Genomic DNA, 6,769 nt, shown 5'->3' with positions numbered 1-6,769 from the left:
AAGAGTGCGAAACGGGAGAGTCTGTCCGTCCCCAGGCTGGGGGAGCCCTCTGCGTTTGACGTAACTCATTCCCACAGGCTCTGCTCTGCTGTTACCCATGTTTGCCAGCGGGGCGCTGAGGGTGAAGGGAGACGGTCCCCGGGTAAAGAGAGGGTCCAGGCGTCAGGGTGGACCCACCCACACTGGACTTTCCTGGAATAAAATCCAGAGAAGTCTACACATGCTGGGAGCAGGTGGTGAGATGCTCAGTGGCCGACCTGGACAAGTGACAGCGCGTGCCAATTGCCTTTGGAGGGTCAGCGAGGCCGAGGCCCCTTGCTTCCAGGAACAGCCTACAGGGCGGCCCCTCATTTCACAAGAGCTGGTTTCTAATGCAAGATATGCCTCCGCCCCTTCTTCACAGGCAGCCTTACTTGGAAGCAAATGATTTAGTGTTCCTGAGAGAGGATTGTACAAAGAGAGTACTCATTAGAGGGGGCTCAATCTGTCAGGTGCTGTTATATTAGGATCAGAGAGTCATCATAAAATGACTTTCATCCTGGTCCTGGCTGGTAATTAACTGCATGGCATCGCCTGCGTACTGGGAAAGAGGCACCGTGCTGAAATATGCATCGGTTTAATGATCTGAGCAGAGAGACTCGGTTCCCTGTACTTGCCTCCACTGCCTGCGTACGGATCTCTCCCCCATATTTCTGACATTTGGATTTTCCCCCTACTAATTGACATGCCTGTCGCCTCCTTCTCCTGGTGTCCATTTCTGGAACTGCTATTTGTATATTGCATGAGGTTTTATCAGGGAAAAAAATAAAACTGAGATCCAATTTCACGAAAATGCTGTTGCCATAATGCTCAGGAGAACGGGGGGAAGAGAGAGATTCAAGGCTTCCTAATGTCTACCTTACATGCAGGTACATTTTCAAAGTTCTATTGTATTCTGACTTATTAAGCAGTGCATATTTTTTTTCTTTTACATCTAGCTTTCATTGCAGAAGGGGGTTGGGAGAATGAGACAGCTAGACGCTGGATGGAATTCATATATACCAGGGCTGTAGGTCTCAGAAAGATATTACAACCCTCAAATTTCTTAGGCATGAAAAATATAAGTAGTCACTTGATTATATTTGCTTTATCTGTGTTTTACCTGAGACAGATGGCTATACTGCAGTGATGCTTTCAGGCTGCTCCAAGCCTCAAATCTCTACGCACAGCAACTCGAAAAATGGAAGGAGGTTGCCTAAGGCTGAGGTGTTTAGGATCAATTGCTAGTCAGTTTCAGGTTTGACTTAAATATCTCCTGCTATAAAATCACGGAATGGAAGTCTTCCCATAGTGCTTTGTGATACAGCTTCAGCGTATACAGGTGTGCACTGGGTTCCTACACTGTTACCTACCTATCTAGATATCGCTGGAGGCTTTGCTAACCTTTCATTACCTACTCTCTGATAATATTCTTTTCATCCTCTGTGCTATTTTTTCTCTCCCGAGGCTTGTGAGCAACGCTTGTATCACAGCCTGCTCCGCCTGAGTAATTCACTAAGAAAGTCCCACGCAAGCGCATGTGGGTGATAATATTTCATCACTTAAACCTCTCTTGAGCTCGGTGGACACATACCCAAGGGAGAGGGAAAAAAGGGCCTGAAAATGGGTAGGAGGGATGACTACTGCACCTCATAGGGAACACCTCAGAAATGTTGCCGGATGGGAGGAAAGACTTTGGAAGGCTGGAAGGGGAAAACACCTGAAAGCACGTTTTCCTTTGCTTTTGTGCTTTCAGAATTTTTCAAGTGTTTTTAAGAACTCACTCACTGAACCGGCATGCCAAGGGTTAAGCGGCCAAGCTCCTGGCTGTTCCCCTCCGCCCACATCAGGATACAAAATGCTGCACATCCTTCCCACAGCCCCCCTCCAGCATCTCAGGTTCACGGGCGCCTGAACAACTCCAGTGAAATAAGCAATAGTAACAAGCAGTGTTTCATTTTTGATATGGTTTTTTCCTCACCGGGGTCCTGCTCAAAGTATGCTGCCCTTCTCCATGTGGGTAATGATTACATCCCTAATGTTAATGTAAAGAACCTTGTTGTTTATGGAGAAGTTAAAGTCACCATGGCGGGTGGAGGGAAGCCTCGGCGTAAAACGCGACTATGACTTTAATTTTCCGTCCTTCACCAAGGTTTCCCTGTGCCTAGACGTGGTATAGTCATTGGTGGGAGAATACAGAGCTACCATGTGTGTTCCCTGAAGCACTAATTTTGCATTTGGACTGTTTCCAGGGGTTTCTGCAAAAAGCAGCCAGTGAGGCCTTAAAGGTTATGCCTCCTTTAACCTACAGGAGAGGGTCTTGCCTGTAGCAGAACTACAAGTTCGGTTATAAATTAGCTTTTGATTATTTTTTTAGCCTGAATATCTTTTCTTAGGATGTGCTATTGAATTGTAAATACTAAGCCACATTCCTGCATCTTTCGTTTAAGGGCGATGAAAAGGTTTAAATATTCAGAGAGAAAGGGATTTTAGTTTCCTAAAAGAAGTAGAAAAAAATTCTGAAGGTTCAACCCACAGTCTTTCAGAGACTTCTTTCAAAGTTCCTGAGAACTCTTACACTATGGATTTTGGAGCTAGGAAATCAGTTGGGTAGGAAGCATTCTGAACTACAGCTAAGAGATGGTGCCTGAGTATGTTTTAGCAGAAGAGGGGGCAAGACGAATACGTGTTTTCAGGAAAAGTCCTGGGAAGGTACGATTCCTGGCTCACCAAATATGAAAACTGCATTTCTACCCTGACGCTCTACCCACACCCCGACCCCAATGCACCTCCTCCACCGGCCCAAACCACTAACACGTCTCTTTTCACATCTTTTCCCAACCATTTCTCTCTAACACTCCCGGTTCAGAAACAAACACATACTCCAAAGCCATAAGCTCTGTTCCCACAAGGTGTTAAGTAAATAGACTTTCTCCTCCCTGTTCGAAGTCACTTGTCATTTGTCGCTGTTGAAAGCCGTTGATAAGACAGGACAACTAGGCAACCACATCAGGGGAGATGGAAGAGGTTTTTTTTGTAAAAGCCCAGGCGGCCGTATTAGGGAGAGATGTGTGAGCAAAGCAGTATTGCTGATGATTCATGGTCACATTTCTCCCCGCTCTGCTTTGTTTGCTTCTGAAATTTATCATTCCTCTGTCTTCCATAGAGCTCCGGAATGTTCACATGTAACACTAGAATTCCCATTTCCTTTCCTTCTGTCTCATTTAAAATGTTACAGGTAGTAGTCATGTCCCTCCCAACCCATAAAATCCTAACTTTTCCTGCAGAATGATAGGAAGGAGGGGTTAGCTGATAATCACCAAGATTAGGGCGATTCAGGCTAGGGCTTCCAGTAGGTGAAATTGTGTTTCCCTAAAAGATTAACTCGTTAAGGAGCAAAAGTCTTTGGAATGCGCCCTCTTGTGGCCGATCATTTCCCATTATTCCGCGAAGAAAGTGTGTAACCCCTAAAGACACCCTCCAGTGAGGGTGAACTCCCAGGCAAGTTCAGAAGACTGGCGTGGGGTGATGGGAGTCAACTCCACCTTGAGACGGCTTTCTTGGGGTGGAGGAAAATAGTCATCCCAGCAAGCTGCCTTCGACCCCTGTTTGGGAACATTTGTGTACATTTCTAACTCAAAGCTTCTGTACCTAGTATCTTCCAAGGGAGGAGCTTTATGTGTTGCTTTCAAACCCACATGGCTGGGCTATGTGAGCATTTTCTATTTCCTGGTGCTTGATTTGTCTTTCTTCGCCTATCCATTCTTCAACAAGTGCTATCAATTGCTAACTTCATTACCAGAATCAGAGTATAAATTTGGCCTCATAGGAGGACTCAAGGATACAAGGGTGGAGGGCTCAAGGGTGCTTTTGACCAGCTATTGTCACAAATGAAAAAAAAGAGAGAGAAATTAAGAAGAAGATTAAGAAGACCAGTGATTTTGACTTCAGTGACAATTATGGTGAGAGTTGGCTTGGCCCTACCCATCTCTTCCTCCTTTCCTTTAAGGTGTTAAAGTAAACAACAGAGGATTATTCTGTTGCCAGCCTTGCAAAGAATACAGTCACCTCGGTGAGCAATCTGGGGTGACAGACTTGAAAATCATTTTTGTTTGTGGGAATACATGTCAGAGAGCCTGAGGGCAAGGATTCGCTGCTTAGTCAATAACAACTCATATCAGCTTTACGAAGATGGGGTGCTTTCCACCTAAGCACAAGGGGACAGACTCAGTTCAACAAGTTCCTGGCACTTGAGTTTTTGGAGTTCCTCAACTGCGGTGGCCATGTCTTGGCCTTATTCAACCATCCTGATGAGCAGAGGCCACAATTAAACAGGAATCCCCAAATGAGGAATCTTGAGGCCGAAGGATGCATCTAGGGGTGAACATCTGTGACATGCATGCAGGTGACAGATGACTTACTGACTGGATTCTATGCTGTACAGAACAGTTTCTAAAGAAAAGAAAAATGAATGCCCTTTGCTACCCGCCCCCCCCCCAGACGTTTGACGTTTGACGTCGTTTGAGCATTGCTAAGGTTGAATTGTTCCAAAAGTAACACGGTATTTTCGTATATTCACTACAGTCATCCTGAAGATAAATGCCTTTCCTGGGTCAGCAAAAGAACAGCAAAATACTCACATGGTACTTACTCTATTTGGAGAGTAGATTGTCCACAGAGCAGTCGTTTTTGTGAAATCATACAAAATCGACTTAGAGTTGAGGCGTGAAACTTCTCAAACGAGAACAAGCAAGCGCGTCATAAACCTTTTCTAAGAATCCAGCGGCTCACCCAAAGCCAACTTGTAAACTCAACCAGGAGGACTTTTGCAGTACAGACCTTAAACTTTAGTCAACATGTGAGTCAAATGAATCCACCTTTTCAAAAAGTAGCTCAATTTCTTTCAAACTAAACACCTACCAGAAAAGATCTTTTTAAAAATGACGAGATTTCATATAACTGAGAAAAAGATTGGCACTGAGATGAGGGCCATAAGTAAGAAAGAAGGTAAAAAGTCAAATTCTTTTACTGCAAAATCTCTCAATGCCAAGAGAGTGATTTGCTACACAAGTCAGAGAAGCCAGAAAGTGGGCATATTGCTAGCATCAGGCGTCGAGTTAAAAGTGGCCAAAGGCAGAGGTCTACCTAGTCATATGATGTGGGAAAAGCCAATTGAGGAAGAGCTGCAATTAAGGCCATTCTGTGTGGCAATTGGTATATAGAAACATATATAGGGTCCCTCTGTGGCAGGAGAAGCAGTCCCTAGACCACTGGAATCCCCATTCCCTGCTCAGGACCCCAGGAATGGTTGAGAAAAACTGGGTGGCAACTCAAAAACTCCAACCTGCCTTTTTCCACTCAATAAGCTTCACAAGATAAAGTCAAAAGTATCATGTCCTTTGCAGCTGCATCCAAAAAAAAAAGCTTTAAGCGAAGGAAGTCAGACATTCTTGAAAAGAAAGAAGCTTCTGGTGAGACAGCTAAACTGCCCGCAGGACACCAGGGCTTTTCCTACAGGAAGCCAGCAAGCCTGCAAGCTATCTCCCCCAGAAGGATGCCCAGGTCTCTCATGGTTTTCTTGGAAATATAACATCTGAGTCAACAGGTTTTCAGGACTGGAAATTGAGTGTTGCCTTAATTGTTTATACTACTGCGGCAAACTTTTAAACAGCAATGCTGGGAGTCCCGGCACATACTTTACTGGCCATATGCTCCACCAAACAAAACAATGGCATTCCTTTCAAATGGATTTGGCAAGGGAGACAGTTCTTTAGCCGGGCATTACCAAGAAAGTAACATGAAATTAACACATCTGTGTGCCTGGGCAGCATGCGGGGGCTTGTAGGCTGGCAAAAGGATCTGGGTCACCTAACTGTAAAAATAACCTGGCCCCCAGGGTCTCCGGCCCGCCCTTTTGACAGGTAATTTTTTTCTTCAGCAACAGGTTAGCTCGGTCCTGAGCCAACGATGAGAATCTATTTATTAAAGTTCTTCCTCTTAAGGATTGAGGGAGCGCTCAGCGTAGTATCTGAGAGCACTTTGTCAAGGTTGCATTCCTTGGCCGAGAGCTCTTAGTAACTTTACAGAGAACAAAACTCTTTTTTTTTCTTTATTTTTCTTTTCTTTTTTTTTGGTTCAGAGAGCAAAAGTCAGTGCTCCGAAAGGGACTGCTGGTTCAATGTCATCTGTTCCCTAACCCCCCAGCCGCCAAAGTTGCTTTTCGCTGCCTAGAATGTGATGCTGTGCTCTTACAGGCAGAATTTCTAAAGGTCAAAATGACTGTCACTAATATGCCCTGCTTCTCGGATGTGGCCCCTGACTGGATTTTTTTTTTAAGAAAAGGGGTTGTTTTTAAGACAATGACTTCATCTGTGCCATGCCGCCCCGATCCCGCGCTCGCCGCCCCTCCCCTCCCCCCAGTAAAAACTTGGGATGGGGTCCGGAAGCCTCCAGGCTCCCCCCGACACCCCCTCCCCCCGGCCAGCACCCGAAAATGCCCCGGCTTTCCTCCGGGCTGCTCTGATCTGGTTTCCCCGGCAGGCCGAGGGAACCTCTCTCAGAGCGGCTTCCTGCTGCAGATCCGGCCGAGAGCTTTTCCTCCCGGGCGACTGGCTGAGATACGCAAGTGTGACCTAGCCACCTCCTGCCGGGGCTCAGCCCAGGAGCCCGGCTCCGTGCGGTCCTCTCCCCCTCCCCTGCCGTCCCCTAAGAACTCCTGACCTTGCCCGCCAGGGTACCCCCGGAGGGCAAG

General features: G+C 46.2%; 1 protein-coding gene across 1 annotated transcript in view; it reads right to left on the bottom strand.

Moving 5' to 3' along the window:
• The window catches only part of INHBA (inhibin subunit beta A), a 10,766-nt gene that overhangs the window by 3,496 nt on the left and 501 nt on the right, over window positions 1-6,769 (bottom strand).

This window comes from Lipotes vexillifer, unplaced genomic scaffold (assembly GCF_000442215.2).
Source record: "Lipotes vexillifer unplaced genomic scaffold, Lipotes_vexillifer_v1.1 scaffold589, whole genome shotgun sequence".
NCBI lineage: Eukaryota > Metazoa > Chordata > Mammalia > Artiodactyla > Lipotidae > Lipotes > Lipotes vexillifer.
The sequence above is the reverse complement of the archived record's forward strand: the minus strand, read 5'-3'. Positions and strand labels throughout refer to the sequence as shown.